Source organism: Oryctolagus cuniculus, chromosome 8, assembly GCF_051225735.1.
Source record: "Oryctolagus cuniculus isolate XC-2025 breed Fujian yellow rabbit chromosome 8, ASM5122573v1, whole genome shotgun sequence".
NCBI classification, from domain to species: domain Eukaryota; kingdom Metazoa; phylum Chordata; class Mammalia; order Lagomorpha; family Leporidae; genus Oryctolagus; species Oryctolagus cuniculus.
The window spans coordinates 128,578,440-128,595,913 of record NC_142874.1 but is presented as its reverse complement, the minus strand read 5'-3'; the positions used below and the strand labels follow the sequence as shown (position 1 = coordinate 128,595,913).

The window sequence follows — 17,474 nt, the reverse complement described above, 5'->3', positions numbered from 1 at the left end:
TTCCAGCAACTTTTGCCTCTTTGTTGGGTTTTTCTACTCCTAAACCACAGATTCTTCCTAGGAACATCTTCATCTTTTAGATATTTTTTTCTTTATAATGCCACTTGTTGTTCATATCTTTATGAATGAAATAACTGCACAAAACATGGCTTTGTATTGTACTATTTTCTGCAGAAACTTTGACTAAATGGGTGCATCCTTAAAAAGAAAGCAGATTGTTAGTTGTGTCCAAGACTTCAACTATAATTTTTGGCAAATTTTGAATGTAACTAGGCTTTGCAGAAGATTTCTTGACTAAGGTGAAAGAGAAAATTTTCCTGAATGTCTATTTTAAATGAGTCTTTTATTCACCACTCTCTTCTTTTCTTTCTATACTATAGTCAAAATGTATAACTCATTCACAGATTATGCTAACTTAATCTGAATGATCATTTCTCTAATATTATAATTTATAATTAATTTACACTAAAAACTGCCCAGCTTCATGAAAGTGACACCACTTAATTTACAGTAAAATCCCACCTCTGGTTTACAGCTACAATTAAGGACTTCTGGAAATTAAAGAAAATAAACAAGAGTTTAAAATTGTATTAATAGCAATACTCCAGGTTTGTCCAGATACTAGCTAGATCAATCAGATAGAGAAAATAGACAAAGATTGTCAATGAAATCCTATAAAAGTCATAAATTGCCTAAAATGCCCAATGCCAAATAAAAAGTTCTGTGGTAGTCAAAAGTAGGGGACAGCCCTGTACATGTCTATCATTCACTTATGGGATATTGGACAAAATTTCAAAACTGGGAACATCATGATAAAAAATGAATGAAATTATGAGAAAATTTCAAAACCAAACTTCATTATATTTTAGGTAATACAACCCAGATGCAGAAGTAAGGGAGCACTTAATCTCTACCTGCCTTAGGTTGAACATGAAAAAGATGATATGACTTAGAGCATCTTTATGTCAATATAGCTCTAATGAATATACAAACTTAAACACATAGTATTTCCTCATCTTAAAAATGAGGCTTCAACTTGCGTTGTGGTGTATTGAGTTAAGTCACTGACTACTTTGCTGACATCCCATATGGGTGCCAATTCTTGCAAATCTGGTCCATTTCTAACCCAACTCTCTGCTAATGTGCTTGAGAAAGCAGTGGAATATGGCCCAAGTGCTTAGGCACCTGCACTTAGATGGGAGACCTTGATGAAGTGTCAGCTTCCTGGCTTCAGGCTGGCCCAGCCATTTGCAGCAATCTAGAGAATGAGCCAATGGGTGGAAGATGTTTTTCTCTTTCTCTTTCTCTCTCCCCTGCCCCCACCTTGGGGAATATATACATATATCTATATATGTATATATTACATATGTATATATATCATGTTCAATTATTATATTATGTAGATCATATAATATATATATCACATTCAAAAATTCATGTATACAATTTAAAACCTTTATTTGCTATAGAGATATAAAAATGTCTGTAGATATTGCTAAAAGAAAAAAAAAACTGGAAAAATACCAACCCTAGCAAAATTATTATAATTTTAAGACACCATAGCAAACAGGATCATGGTGCTCTGGGGAATAGTAGAGACCCCTATAACTCATTTGGACTAGTACAAGAGAGTTGACAAGTGTCATAGGAGAATGCACATGTAATTACCAGGTGACATAGGTATCACTGTATAAAGCCTAAGTACTTTGCGTTGTCAGCATTTATCCACTGAAGTATGCAAAATGATCAATTGATGTGAAAATTAAAATCTTTGGGCAGGCATTTGGCACCACAGTTAAGATTCTCCTTGGGTACTTGGGATACCTGCATTCTAGATCTAAGTGACTGGCTCAAGTCTTGGCTCCTTCCCTTACGACTAAACTTCCTGGTAGTGTGCACCTTGGGAGACAGCAGGTAATGGTTCATGTACTTGGGTCCCTGTAGCACTTATGGGAGATCTGGATACTGAGCTCCTGGCTTCAGGCTGGACTTGACTGTGGGGAGCAACTCGGACTAGACTAAGTTACTGGAATTAAGACTTATTCTATGCATCTGCTCTCCCACAATATGGCGCTGGGAGAGGAGTAAACTTCTACACAGCTGCCTCTCTTTGGAGGAGAGCAGCGTGCTCGGCGTGTGGGTAGCAGAGTTGGGATTGGTGGAAGAGGACTATAAAGGAGGAGAGAGACAACATGCACCAGGAACATCTAAGGGGAACATCCGGATAATACCTGAGCAGCCCCCAAGAGAGCCGGCCGGCGGTGTGCCGCTCCCCCGCGGAAGTGGGGAAAGTGGCAGGGGGAGCCGCCCTTCCACGGAGGTGGAAGGAACGGCAGCCAACCTGGGAAGAACCAGCAGCAAACCCGGGAAGGGCCGAGCAGATAAAAGAACAGTGCAGGGTCCTGTGTCGTTCCTCCACGAAGAGGGGGAGCAACATAATGGTGCCGTAACTCCGATAGGAAACCTAGGAGGGAAAAAGCGGGAAAATATCGGAGAGAGACTAGGGAAGAGCCTAGGGAAAAGACGGACGGAAAAAGTGCTGGAAGAAGTTAGGATTGAAAGCGAAAGTGAAAGCTGGAAGAAACATAGACTCGGATACGGACTATGGCGGGGAAGCTAGGAGAAATTTATGGTTGAAAGCAAAAGTGAAAGCTAGAAGAAACTTAGACTCGGATACGGACTGTGGGGAGAAGCCAGGAGAAATGAGAGGGGAATATTGTTGGAAGAAAAGTTAGGAAACATACCGGGTAGAGAAAAATATGTTAGGGAGGATGAAGCCGCAGGGGCAGGCCGAAGCGGAGACGTAAGCTAGGTTGGGATTCGTCAAGCCAACCCAGGAAGGACCAGCAGCAAACCGGGGAAGGGCCAAGCAGACAAAAGAACAGCTCAGGGTCCTGTGTCGTTCCTCCGCAAATGGGGGAGCGACACTAGACATGTTTGTTGTGGGCATTTTAGCAATGAACCAGTGGAAATTTCTGTACCACATATCCCAAGAAGTACCCTTACTGTTACATATTAAAGTTATACTTTACAGTAATATTCCTTAACAGCAAATTTTATGCTGTTGTAGAACTCTGCTTTTTTTCTAGTCATGGTATTTTTATTCACTTGGTAAAGTTAATAATACTCTTGGACCATAATGCTTCAGAGGTTCACTGAGTCTTCCTCTATCTCTCTGTTTTATTTCTGTTCAACTCAGTGTTCCAAAAGAAACATAATACAAGCCAAAAGTGGGAAGCTCATTTATAATATTAAATTTCTAGTAGCCACAATCAAAATAATTTAAGAAACAGAAAAGTTACATATTACTGTACATTTTATTTATCCAAGTTTATCCAGTATATTGTTTTGTCAATAATTAATATGAAATTTCAATGAAATATTTTACATTGTTCTGCTTGTATTAAGTTTTTGAAATTCAGTGTGTATTTCATACTTATTGGACATCTCAAAAACTAGAGACTACCCTTCAAGTATTCAATTGCCTCTTCTGTCTAGTGGCTACATATTTGACATTGTATTATTGCTCATATTCCCAGATCATTTAGTTGGGCCACCAATTAAGAATAAAAATAGGTGCTATACCACTGAACAAGAATAATGCACCATTCAGTACCTTGAAAATATACTTAAACAAAAAAAATTGAGATCACCAAATAATAATATAATTATCCTCTGAAGCCATAGGGTAATAAGAATTTCTTGACAGTATGATTTGCTCTGGGAAAATCCAGTGCAGTTCAATTCATCAAGTATTTATTGAGTTCTTATGGGGTATAAATCATTAATTAATTATGTAAATATTTATTAAATGCCTGTTAAGTGAAATGTACATTTCTGTTATCAAAATTTAAGTGAGACAAATTTTTTTTTTCTGTAGGCAGTTTTGAAATACTGAGATTGTTTAATGCTAATAGGAAAATATCTTAGACATTATCCAAGCGTGCAGGGAGTTTATTCTTTATTCAAAGAAATGTAAAACAGAAAGTGCTACAGGACAGTGCAAAATGCCATAGTTAGAATAATGGTAAATGAAAAGACTGTAAGTGAAGAGACTGAAAAATTAAATGCTATCTAGAAAATGAAAAGTATATTGAAGGATTTTAAGTGGGTCAATTATTAGTTAGTAATGCAGTGTTACTTGATATCAAGAGGCAATTCTGATAAAATTACATAAATGAAATGAGAGATGAGTCATGCGAACATTTGAGAGAAAGACTTTCTAAGACCAGGGAAATACAAATGTAAATACCCTGAGAGGAAAAATAAATTACATTCCTCCCCAATTTTTTATGTATGTATATATGTATGTATTTTTTTTTAAAAAAAAAAAGCAAAATAATGGAGACAGTAGTGAATTTGAACAAAAAATAGATAGGGACCAGAAACCAGATCACTCAGATGCTCCATGAATTTTTTCCGGGTATGATAATAGCTACTGGATCATGAGTAGGGAAGTATGTGATCTTATACTTCTGAAAAATAGAAAACAAATGGAGGGCCAGCACTGTGGTGTCTTGGGCTAAGTAAGCTTCCGCTGGTAGCACCAGAATCCCATATACGCGCTGGTTCTAGTCCTGGCTGCTCCACTTCCAATCCATCTCTCTGCTATGGTCTGGGAAAGCAGAAGATGGCCCAAGTCCTTGGGCCCTTACGCCTGCATGGGAGACCCAGAAGAAGCTCCTGGCTCCTGACTTCAGATCAGCCCAGTTCCGGCCATTGAGGCCATTTGGGGAGTGAACTACTGGATGGAAGACTTTTTTCTCTGCTTCTTCCTCTCTGTAACTCTGCCTCTCAAATAAATAAATAAAAATATTTTTTAAAAGAAAACAAGTGGGTGGAAATATTGGATACAGGGAAAGTTGTTACAATCTAATATACTTGTCCACATACATATGATAGCTGCCTGTCCAGTGTGACAGAGGTTATAAAAAGGTAGTGTTGGGTGCATTTGGAAGGTAGAAAAACAGGGTAATTATTAATGGCTTTGAAATTAAATTTTGAAAGTTTCAAAGAGAAATGATTATATGAATCTTTCAAGAGATGTTTCAAAGAGCAGTGGACACTAGACAATATTAAGGGCACCAAACACCAGTAACTAAGAACTGAATATGGAGCCAAAGCACCCTCTGTATGGATGGAATTCCTGGTCTGGACAAAACAGCAGTGGGACAGGCCTGACACAGTTTTCACAGGTTAGGAAGAAATTTATAAAATCACTAGATGACTGAAAATGGGCAAGATTAGAGTCTGAAATGATCCAAAAGACAAAGAAGCATTTCTTGGTTCAGTAACTCACACCCTTTCCTCACACCACTGTTTATTGAGTAAGCAGCATTGGACTGTAAAGAAGTCAAGAAATCCAGGACATTTTTAGAGTGATTGGATTCTAATTCTGCAATACAGGATAGTAACACACGTACACAGGTATTTCATGATGTATGTATATGTAAGGTTATTTCAAAAAGCTCATAGAGGAATGGAATTAATATATTTTTGTATTGTGCTACAAAAACCATGAAAACCCTGCATAGTTTTTTCATAATATACATTTTCCATAAACTTTTTGGAATGCCTGGTATTGCAGATGGGTATTCACTGAAAATTAGTTCTTGGCTTGTTCATGGGATCTAACAGAGACTGAGTGTGAGCCACTAAGCTTTCCTGTAATACGAGCTGCCTATTACGAATAGGGTATTATGTGACTCAAAATGCTATGAATTTGAGTATGCACTGCAGCACTCCAGAGAGTGAAATTCAATATGAAGAGTAAACGAGGTTTGAGCAAGTCTTAAGGGCACAAGTAGGATGAAAACAATGGCGCAGTCTTGTTGGCCTCTATCCCGCCTATATTAGCCATTTCTCATTTAACTCAAACATAAGGTCCCTGGAGAAAAATTATATATAACAAGGTGCCCGTGGAATCATAGACTACATAATGACTCAGAGAAGATTAAGTATAAAATCTGAATCAGTTGGTTCTAATTATCAAGAGAATGCAGGGCTGATATGATTTTATAGGCCTGCAGTGTAGAGGATTTCTGAGTAGCCTGTTAGCACTCTTTAGCCCAGTGGCATAATTGATAGGGGAGCTACAGGGACAAAGAGACCATTTATGGCACAAGTCCCTTGAAAATAAATGCTTGGGCTACAGTTTCAAGTGAAAAATCATGATCATTTTTTTTTTTGGTAGTCCTTATTCATTTAAAATAGTTATATTCTCCAAATACGATTTTAAACATTCTTAGGCATTTAAATTTTTTCACATCACTTTGCAGTCTGGTGACTTTTGATGAACTTTGTTGGAAATGATGACTCACTCCTTCCTATTCAGAGTAAATATGAAAATTCTTTGGGAAGACAAATACCACATTCAATGAATGTGGGAAGAATTATTTTAAAAAATGAAAATTTCCTAGGTGATATGTTGCGGGGCACATACAAAATACACACTGGCAATGGTAAGAGTTGTTTTGTGATCCTGAAAACAGGAACAGTATATACCATCTAACATTTCCCATCACTCTTTTTGGCATGAAATGCAAAGTGTAACATACCATAAAAAAACAATATTCTAAGTATCCCTTATTATTCCTTAGCCAAGTGCTATTTCTTGTAAAACCTCTTCCTTTGGACATTTTTAAGAATTCCAAGGACCTACAAGACTGGATTAAAAGAGAGAAGGAAAGAGAAGGAGAGACAGAGAAAGAGAGAACTCCATTATCCATGTAATTTAATTAATGTTGTTTTCTTGAATTAATTTTCCAGGTTTCTTTCATCAAATTCAATATGGTGAGGTATATTTTTTTATTTTCTGATTAGAAAGAAAATTGTCTAATTTATGTTTACATGTGTTTGTATTTCTAGGATGCATAAAGACAAAGTGCAAAAGAAGCTGGGCTGGTGCCGCGGCTCAATAGGCTAATCCTCCACCTTACGGCGCTGGCACACCGGGTTCTAGTCCCGGGGCACCGGATTCTGTCCCGGTTGCCCCTCTTCCAGGCCAGCTTTCTGCTGTGGCCAGGGAGTGCAGTGGAGGATGGCCCAAATGCTTGGGCCGTGCACCCCATGGGAGACCAGGAGAAGCACCTGGCTCCTGCCATCGGATCAGCACCGTGCGCCGGCCGCAGCGGCCATTGGAGGGTCAACCAATGGCAAAGGAAAACCTTTCTCTCTGTCTCTCTCACTGTCCACTCTGCCTGTCAAAAAAAAAAAAAAAAAAAGCCGAATGGGAAGATGTTGTCATTAGAGGAATATCTACTATTCGTGCAGCCAGCTACTGCGAATGATTCAACTGAGATGTGGTAAAATAGGAAGCCTTGATGTCAGAAAGTATAAATCCTTCCAATAAGGAATATAACAAATACTTGTTTTGCTTTATTTTTTGAACTTTTATATAGCATTTGACAAATTAAGGGATAAAGCCATATTAAACTTCTTAAGAAAATTTTAGATTTATTTATTTCTTTTGTTCATTTTCAGTCCCTTTAGTAGTCATCATTTTCATTTGCTCAGATCTCTTCTCATTAATATATAGTTTATACTTGATAAATGCTGAGGTTAAAAATAATCTTAAGAAGTTGGGATTCCCAAAGTGAAGGACCTTAAAGTTCATCTCATCCCTGCTTTCTGACAGGGCAATTATATTGTTCTTTACTGTTTATGACATTTTGGAATTGGAAGAATACAAAGAATCATAATATTTAAGAGCAAATGTGAAGTTGTTGAAATATACTAGGGTGGGATTAGGAGTCCTAGGTTCCAAAATTGGTTCTATTGTAATTTACTTAAGTAGAACGTAGAAAGCACACACAATTCTTCATACATAAATTAAAGAAACTGGACTGTTTTACTCTTCAGTTTTTTACAATCGTGAATTTGGTAGTGATTCTACTTCATGCTGTGGTGGTAATCCAAGAGTGTAGACTTCCCATGAGTACATGCAGCACAGCATTAAATGACGGTGGCACCAAAAGATCATCAAGGGTTATTGGTGGAAATTTCTAGCTACTTCTGTTGTTACTCCATTGAGAGCATTGTGGGTATTTTGAAGAAAATCAGACCAATCAATTTCAGGAGAGCCACAGCTGAAAGAATATGCCTCACTTTTAAATAAGCAAATCCACACATAAATAGAAGGAAGCTCTTCTCTACTAAAAGGCTTCCATGCTAAATTGTCCCTATTTGAGAAAAGTTACAGTTGAGAAGAATGAAGTGAGAACTGCTGGCATTGGACTCTTTAAGGATACTGAATTCAGTTTTTATTTAGGATTTAAAATCAAACATTTCCAATGAAGTCATGTTGAAGGAATGAGGAAAAATTCTTCAAGCAAATAGACAGCCATTAGACATTACGCCCATTCTCTTCTCATATACACATTCCCTGTCCACACCCACACAGCTAATATAAAGTGGAGGTTATCTGAGCAAGACCAGTGAAAAACTAGTTTATCGATATAATGAAAGCATTGTTAGGCAAAGCTTTATTAGGGAAAATAAAAAAGTAAATTCATTAGCTCAAGTATCTAGGATGAGGTAGGAACTGAAAAAGTTTTCACTACAGAGAAGTTATTATTTTAATGCCATAACTTGTTTTCACAATCTCCCAAATCATTTAAAACTGAAACCTGCTGTTTTATGGAGTGGCACTTGGACTTTTTCTATTGCATTTCCAGACTTTCACTTTCTCTTTTGATGTGGGACTTTTTTATTAAGACACAAACAAGGTTCCGTAGATTAGCAGCTAGTCAAAGAAGACTATCTTGGAAGGGTTATTATTAATCAAGTATAATTGGCTGCTCACGCAAACGACATAATCCTCTTGGCACAGTATGAATGTGCTTATGAGTGTGCTAGGAGGAGAGCAGCAGAGAACCAGGGTAACAAGATGACCCTCCCAACCCTGCGTTTCTGTTCTCTGCTGTGCTCTACTGAAAAGCCCGCAGGACAGTACTGGCACTGTTCACAGGAGAGTGGAACCACAAAGAGCTTTCTTCATAGACTTTTTGCATTTTCTTTGACAATCTAAATGATGGCGGTCAGACTCTTGGAAGTGAATTTCGGTTGTTTGGAAAGCACTAAGAAAAGACACCTCATAGGAATTTGGCATAGTGTATTTTAAAAATATATACACATGCACACTTAGTTTCAATAATGGTAGCCCTGCCAGTGCTGTGGCACAGCGGGTAAAGCTGTATCTGCACTTCCAGCATCCCATATGGGAGCCGGTTCAAGCCCTGGCTGCTCCACTTCTGAATTAGCTCTCTGCTATGGCCTGGGAGAGCAATGGAAGATGGCCCAAGTCCTTGGGTCCCTGCATCTTCCTGGGAGACCCAGAGGAACTCCTGGCTCCCGACTTCAAATAGGTACAGCTACAGACATTGAGGTCATTTGGGGAGTGAAACAGTGGATAGAAGATCCCTCTTTCTCTCTGCCCCTGCCTTTGCCTCTCTGTAACTCCACCTTTCAAATAAATAAATCTTTTTTAAAAATAATAGTAGTCCAGGCTATCTTTTGAAAAATTATAGTAACAGAAACTATATAGATTTGTAAGGACCTTAAGTGTTCTATAGTAACCTAATTTAACAACGCAACTGGAATTACACATATAGAAATTTCTAGTTGTGGTTGCACTGGAAATACATCCTGGAAAAAGTCAATTACAAGTGGAGGTATTAAGGTTCAGTGTTAGTATTCTTTTGACTTTGGAGTTCTTTCTAGATTCTTCTGCTTTCTTCTAAACACACACACACACACACACACACACACATACACACACATATACTCTCTCTCTCCCCCTCTCTCTCTCTCTCTCTCTCACACACACACACACAGGTGTAGATGGTGAACTTTACAGGGCACTAACAATCCTAAGAAATTATGAAAACCTTTATTTTTGCACCCATTGTATAACTTGCAAATTATGCAAATAAATCAGAGAAGTATTAAGAAACAACTGAGAAAATATTATATCATTTAATTAACAGGAAAGGCAGTCAAAGTAAACTAAAATTAACTGCTTGCTTGGCCATGACCAAGTGCTGATTTTTGATATAATTCATGGTTCTTTTTCTAATTTTTTATGATACACACATGCAAAATTCATTTTGCCCCTTAATTAAATACAACTTTTGCCATAATTAAATATCTTTAGCCTTCTTGATGGGTGTTTTAGATTTCCCCTGTCTGAATGTATGTTTTAGTATCACTGGTCACTGACTTGATTATCATAAACATCTGTGATATGTTGAATGGATTTAAATTTTTTAAAAGATTTATTATTTGTTATTAACTTTTATTTAACAAATATAAATTCCTAAGGTACAGCTTTTGGATTACAGTGGCTTTCCCCCCGATAACTTCCTTCCCACCTGCAACTCTCCCATCTTCTGCTCCCTCTCCCATTCCATTCACATCAAGATTCATTTTTTTTTTTTTTTGACAGGCAGAGTGGACAGTGAGAAAGAGATAGAGAGAAAGGTCTTCCTTTGCCGTTGGTTCACCCTCCAATGGCCGCCGCGGCCGGCGCGCTGCGGCCGGCGCACCGCGCTGATCCTGGCAGGAGCCAGGAGCCAGGTGCTTTTCCTGGTCTCCCATGGGGTGCAGGGCCCAAGCACTTGGGCCATCCTCCACTGCACTCCCAGGCCACAGCAGAGAGCTGGCCTGGAAGAGGGGCAACCGGGACAGAATCCAGCGCCCCGACCGGGACTAGAACCCGGTGTGCCGGCGCCGCTAGGTGGAGGATTAGCCTAGTGAGCCGCGGCGCCGGCCAAGATTCATTTTCAATTATCTTTATATACAGAAGATCAACTTAGTATATATTAAGTAAAGATTTCAACAGATTGCACCCACACAGAAACACAAAGTGTAAAGTACTGTTTGAATACTACTTACAGCATTAATCCACATAGTACAACACATTAAGGACAGAGATCCTACATGGGGAGCAAGTGCACAGTGACTCCTGTTGTTGATTTAACAATTGACACTCTTGTTTATGGCATCAGTAATCACCCTAGGCTCTTGTTGCCAAGGCTATGGAAGCCTTTTGAGTTCGCCAACTCAAATCTTATTTAGACAAGGTCCTAGTCAAAGTGGAAGTTCTCTCCTCCCTTCAGAGAAAGGTACCTCCTTCTTTGATGGCCTGTTCTTTCCACTGGGATCTCAATCGCAAAGATCTCTCATTTAGGTGGGGTTTTTTGTTTGTTTGCTTTTTGTTTTGTTTTTTGTTTGTTTGCTTGTTTGTTTTTTGCAAGAGTGTCTTGGCTTTCCATGCCTAAAATACTCTCATGGGCTCTTCAGCCAGATGAAATGCCTTAAGGGCTGATTCTGAGGCCAGGGTGTTGATTAGGACATCTGCCATTCTATGAGTCTGCTGTGTATCCCACTTCCCATGTTGGATCGTTCTCTCCCTTTTTAATTCTATCAGTTAGTATTAGCAGACACTAGTCTTGTTTATGTGATCCCTTTGACTCTGAATCATATCATTATGATCAATTATGAACTGAAACTGATCACTTGGACTAGTGAGATGGCATTGGTACATGCCACGTTGATGGGATTGAATTAGAATCTCCTGGCACGTCATTTGCATGAAATCTGGTCATTTGCAACAAAATGGAGGATCTGGAAACATCATGCAAAGTGAAATAAGCCAGTCCCAAGGAGACAAATATCATATGTTCTCCCTGCTCCGTGACAACTAACCGAGCACCAAAAAGGAAACCTGTTAAAGTGAAATGGACACTGAGAAACAGTGACTTGATCAGCCCTTGTCCTGACTGTCAATGAACAACTTAATACTTTATCCCTTTTAGTATTTTTTGTTGTACTACTTAATACTATTGGTTAAACTCTTTAATTAACACACAATTATTCTTAGGTGTTTAAATTTAACTGAAAACTGATCCCTGTTAAATATAAGAGTGGGAATAAGAGAGGGAGGAGATGTACAGTTTGGGACATGCTCAATTGGACTTGCCCCAAACGGTAGAGTTAGAAACGTGCCAGGGGATTCCAATTCAATGCCATCAAGGTGGCATGTACCAATGCCATCTCACTAGTCAGTGATCAGTGTCAGTTCACAAAGGATCATAATGAAAGAATTAAGAGTCAAAGGGATCACATAAACAATCTAGTGTCTGCTAATACTAACTGAAAGATTTGCTATTTGTAAAACAGAGTGACAGAGGAAGGAGGGAGGGAGGAAGGGAGGGTGGAGAGAGACAGAGAGACAGAAAGAAGGAAAGGGAAGAAGAGAGGGAGGAGAAGGAAAGAGAAGGAGGGGAAGAGGAGAGGAAGAAATCTTCCACCTGGTTTCATTGCTCAGGTGGCTACAAGGGCTTAGGCTGGATCAAGCAATTTCTGTAGTTTGGAATTCCAACTGAGTCTCCCAATGTGGGTGATGGGTGTCAAGAAAAGTGTGCTACCACCCAATGCTTTTCCAGGTGCATTAGTAGGGACTGGGATAGGAAGCGGAGAAGCTGAGACTCGAACCGGGTACTGATACAGGATTCCTGCATTGTAAGCAGCAGCCAAACCTGCTACACTACAAGGCAGGCTGCAAGAGCAGATTTTGATTGACAGCAAAACATTACTATGTTCTCTTATAAATACAGCTTGTATAAAACAATACTTGAAGATAAACATCATGCTTCCTTGAGCAATATTTATCATTATATCATAGGACCATCTGTGAAGGAAAATTATCAACACAAATGATTATGACCATTAAAATATTCTGCTTTCTCAGGAATTAATTAATTTAAAAATGACAATATAGCTTTATGGAAACTTCCTCAAAAATCTCCATCTTTCCATGAAAATTAACCTATAACATGTTATCATGTTTTTCTTCGTAGGTGGCATTCAATTTTTAGAAGTATTTATCATTTATAGTACTAATACATCTACACTTATTTGCAATTACAGTATGTATTTTTCATGGGAAGAATACAGAATGTATTTTTAAATGCCCTTCCTCTACTTGCTCCTCCTTCTTTTCTTTTCTGTCCTTTAGAAAACAAGTGTGTTTTAAAAGTAAAAGGGTTGTTGAGGTATTCTACTAGAGGTATCAAAGGCAAAAATGCTGGAACTTCTTGGATGGGAATGTGTGTAGAAGGGGGAGAAATGGATATTTTAAAAGGTACTTTGCTATCAAAATTATATATATGATTTTTCAAGCTCTTTGCAGATCTAAGTGTATATTTCCTGGTGTTACTTAAAAATGATAGTTTCCTCATTCATGAACTTCCTTCATTGATAAAACTTTTATACCTACTCTGTGCCAATTTTTTTTTTTTTTTTTTTGACAGGCAGAGTGGACAGTGAGAGAGAGAGACAGAGAGAGAAAGGTCTTCCTTTTTGCCGTTGGTTCACCCTCCAATGGCCGCCGCTGCAGCCGGCGCACCGCGCTGATCCTGGCAGGAGCCAGGAGCCAGGTGCTTTTTCCTGGTCTCCCATGGGGTGCAGGGCCCAAGCACCTGGGCCATCCTCCACTGCACTCCCTGGCCATAGCAGAGAGCTGGCCTGGAAGAGGGGCAACCGGGACAGAATCCGGCGCCCCAACCGGGACTAGAACCCGGTGTGCCGGCGCCGCAAGGTGGAGGATTAGCCTATTGAGCCACGGCGCCGGCCAATTTTTTTTTTCTAACATGGTAGAATATTAGCAGTGAGAAAAAAAGTTGTCAGAACTTTTGCTCTCTGACAGATATTTTCAGCCAAGGGCATAGATAATAGATATTAGATAATAAACAGATATTATTTATTACTATTATAAAAATAATGGACTCCTAACTGATCAGTGCTTTTCAGAGAATAAAGTAGGCTGCTGTAATAGACTGACTTGGAGACTACATGGAGAGTGGGAGCATACAACCTGAGACCTCAGTGACAAGAAGGAACCAGGATTACAAAGAACAGGGGAAAGCATTTCCAGGTAGACAGAACAAAGTGAAAATTGTTTATGATGGGAAAAGCATTGGCAGTTTCAAGAAGAGAGAGATGTGGGAGAGGGTATGCAGCAAGCAGAGAGGAATTGAGTGCCTGTAATCTCGGTTGCTTATCTAAATTTAATCAAGTAATGTTTGCCAGGCACCATTCACAAAATTAAATTTGTAATCGATTACTAACTTAACATTTCCATGAAAGAATTGGGTAATATATTTTCAATGCTTCTATAGAAATTTCCACAGAAGCCAAAACTACTTTTCCTAAAATGAAAGATTCATTCCACGTAAAAACACTTGATGAAACAGGATTTTAAAATATGAGTGGTTGTATCCTGATTCATTGATAGACAGATGTGCTTCAGATATGTATTCAGGTGACAGATTTGGCTATTATAATCTAGAAAATGAAAAACGATCAATTTAAAAACCCATTACAAACCAGATGACTTACTAAAATTAAATTTAGATATTATTTTAATTTGGGAAAAATAACATATAAAACACACACATATATAAATAATAACCATTTTGATTATGTAACAGAAATAAAGATCCCATTTGCAGTAGCAACAAAATTGCTAAAATATCTAGTCATAAGCAAAATAAAATTTCTATGTATCATTTTAAACTTTAAAACACTCCTAAGACACACAAAAGAAATAAACAAATGGAAAAGATATCACATTCTAAGAGAGGAAGCCTTGACAATCTAAACTATTCTCCTATTAGTTTATACTAAAAATATCATGATCAAATTTTTTAATATTTATTAATTTATTTTTTGAAAGGTAAAGTTACAAACAGAGACGGGGAGAGACAGAGAGAAAAGTCTTCTATCTGCTGGTTCACTCCCCAAATTGTCACGAAGGCTGGAGCTGGGGCAATCCAAAGCCAGGATCTAGGAGCTTCTTCCAGGCCTCCCATGTAGGCACAGGAAGACCAAGCATTTGGGCCATCTTCTACTGCTTTTCCAACCCATAGAAGAGAGCCAGAACAGAAGAGAAGCAACGGGGACATGAACCAGCACCTATATGGGATGCCGAGGCCACAGGTGGAGGCTTAGCCTACCATGCCACAGCACGATCATGATCACATTTTTAACATTTTCATTCATTTCTTCATCAGGGAAAAATAGGATGATTATAATATGTTGATGAAAAATCAAACCATCAATTAGTAAAAAAATGAAGAAAATGCAAAAAAGGAAGAATTAGGTATACACAAGATTGAAACATGTTAGGAAGCTGCTGTCATTAATGTATGCATTTTTTGTTGTTGATCATTGAAAAAATTAATGAAATAAAATAATAGAGACTCCAAAAAGATATCAAGTATCAAAAATCAAAAACATTTGTGCAGAGGAAATATCTAGGGGAGAATCCATCCATAATTTGTGTTTTCCAGTGTCTGGTGGTTGTTCCATAGCTTGTCCTGTGACTGCATTATGTCAAACCTGAAGGCTAGTATCTCAAATTCCTCTCTATCTCATCTCCACATCATCCTCTCTTCTGTATGTTCAAATTTCCCTCTGTCTCCGTCTTTTGAGTCTTCTTGTGATTTCACACACAGCCACCTTGGCTAATCCAAAATAATTCCTGTTTCATGACCTTTGACTTCATCATATTTTCAGAAAGCCTTTTTCTTCAGAGATTAGGATATGATATTCTTGAGGGAAAAAGAATATCATTCTATGATAATTCATCATAATAATCATATTTGTGAGAAAAAAATCTACAATAGTAACTTTTAAGTATAGCTTAGTTTGAAAATGTAATTTAAGGGTCAGTGCTGAGGTATAGTAATTTAAGCCTCTGCCTGGGGTGCCTTTATCCTATATGGGTGCTGGCTTGGGTCCTGGCTGCTCCACTTCCAATCCAGCTTCCTGTGGATGACCTGAGAAAGCAGTAGAAGATGGCCCAAGTGCTTGCTTGGGCCCATGAACCAATGTGGAAGATCCAGAACAAGCCCCTGTCCCCTGGCTTTGGATCTGCTCAGCTCTGGCAGTTGCAGCCATTGGGGAATAAACCAGCAGATGAAAAGATTCTCTCTCTGTCTCTCCCTCTTTGAGAGTGCAGCTCTGCCTCAAACATATAAATAAATCTGTTTGTAAAATGTAATTCAATCACAACATAGTGAATTATTCTTCAATGACCACTGCCAAGAAGGGAGGTAGGTATGTAATCATCCTTTAGCTCAGAAAAAACAAGTGAATAATCAAGGTGACAAGTAGAAAGAGTAATTGGTGCCTCGTGAAGTTATGGGCTCAGTGGACTGGCTTATAATGCCTCTAGGAAACACCTAGCAGACAAGTGGCTCAAAAAGGAAATTGAAGGAGTGGGTAGTACTGGCTGGACGAGCCCTGCACCTTTGGAATGTTACAGGCAAAGAACAAAATAAGAGCTTTCCGTTAATAAAATCTCGACCATCTACACAGGATAGCTAACTGAAGGGAAATGAAAATGACCCCAAGAATGAGGACCAAAAGGCAAATCTTAGGAAAACAGGAAAGAAAGTACACCATTTAGCTCAAGCTGTGGTGAGGAAGGAATTGTCTCAGAATTGACAAAAATTTCCCTGGAGAGAAGAAGTGAGATCTCAACAACAACCAAGATCAGAAAGAGCAACGTCGAACCCTGATAGCCGAAATGAAGGGAGATCTTTGATATCCCTTTAACTGCTTCCCTCTCGTTTCAACTCCAACCCAGAAAAGGTCAGAATTTAGGATAAGTTAGAATAAAAGGAAAGAAAACAGAAAATAAAAAACAGTTCACCCAAGACAGGCTAATTTAGTCATTAATTTGGCTGAGTTTTTTGACACTAAAGATAAATTGAAGCAATTAGATATAATAGATTGTTTGCAATTCCTGGTGAAAGAAAACACACATTTATATGCATAGATGATCTTTTCTAATAAAAAAAACTGTTTACAAGTTAAATCAAGAATAAAAGGAGGTCTGGATTTTGCTTAAAAGCAGTCTTTTTTTTTAATGGCTTATATAAAAGTTTGTCATATTCATGACCAGCAACTACTTAAAAAAATCAACATTTTCTTAACATGCACTTTGTATGCCACTTTCTTTCCTATTAGAATCCAATTAATAAAAAAATCACTGCTTTTATTTGTGCCTAGAAATTTTTAATTAGATAAGAAAACTGTAATTATGCAGCTAGAGGTTGTGGATTAAATTTAAGCACTAATGTGTTTGAAACTCCTGTGAAACTAATATTTATGCCATTTAGGATAAAAAGTTTGTTAATTTCTAAAGAAATTCACTCACCATCATACTTTCTATGAGAGCTGTTTCAGCTATTTCATAAATAAGATCATAGACAAAAATGATCAAGCCTTTTCTGTTCATATACCATCTCAAGGACATAATTTACTTCCACAAATAACCATGTGAAAATAATAGCACAACACATCGCTGGTAACCATCACAGGCCCAGAGGCTCAGGCTCTTAAATTGAGTTGCTGCCCAGCGCTCACTTGGAAATTCATAGGATATCAAGGGAGGGGGGTGGAAT

The 17,474-nt window shown here is 38.3% G+C and overlaps 1 protein-coding gene across 1 annotated transcript in view; it reads right to left on the bottom strand.

Annotated features, from left to right (window-relative positions):
* Positions 1-17,474, bottom strand: part of LOC100357850 (steroid receptor RNA activator 1-like) — a 181,170-nt gene that overhangs the window by 50,653 nt on the left and 113,043 nt on the right. The gene's annotated exons all lie outside the window — the stretch shown is intronic.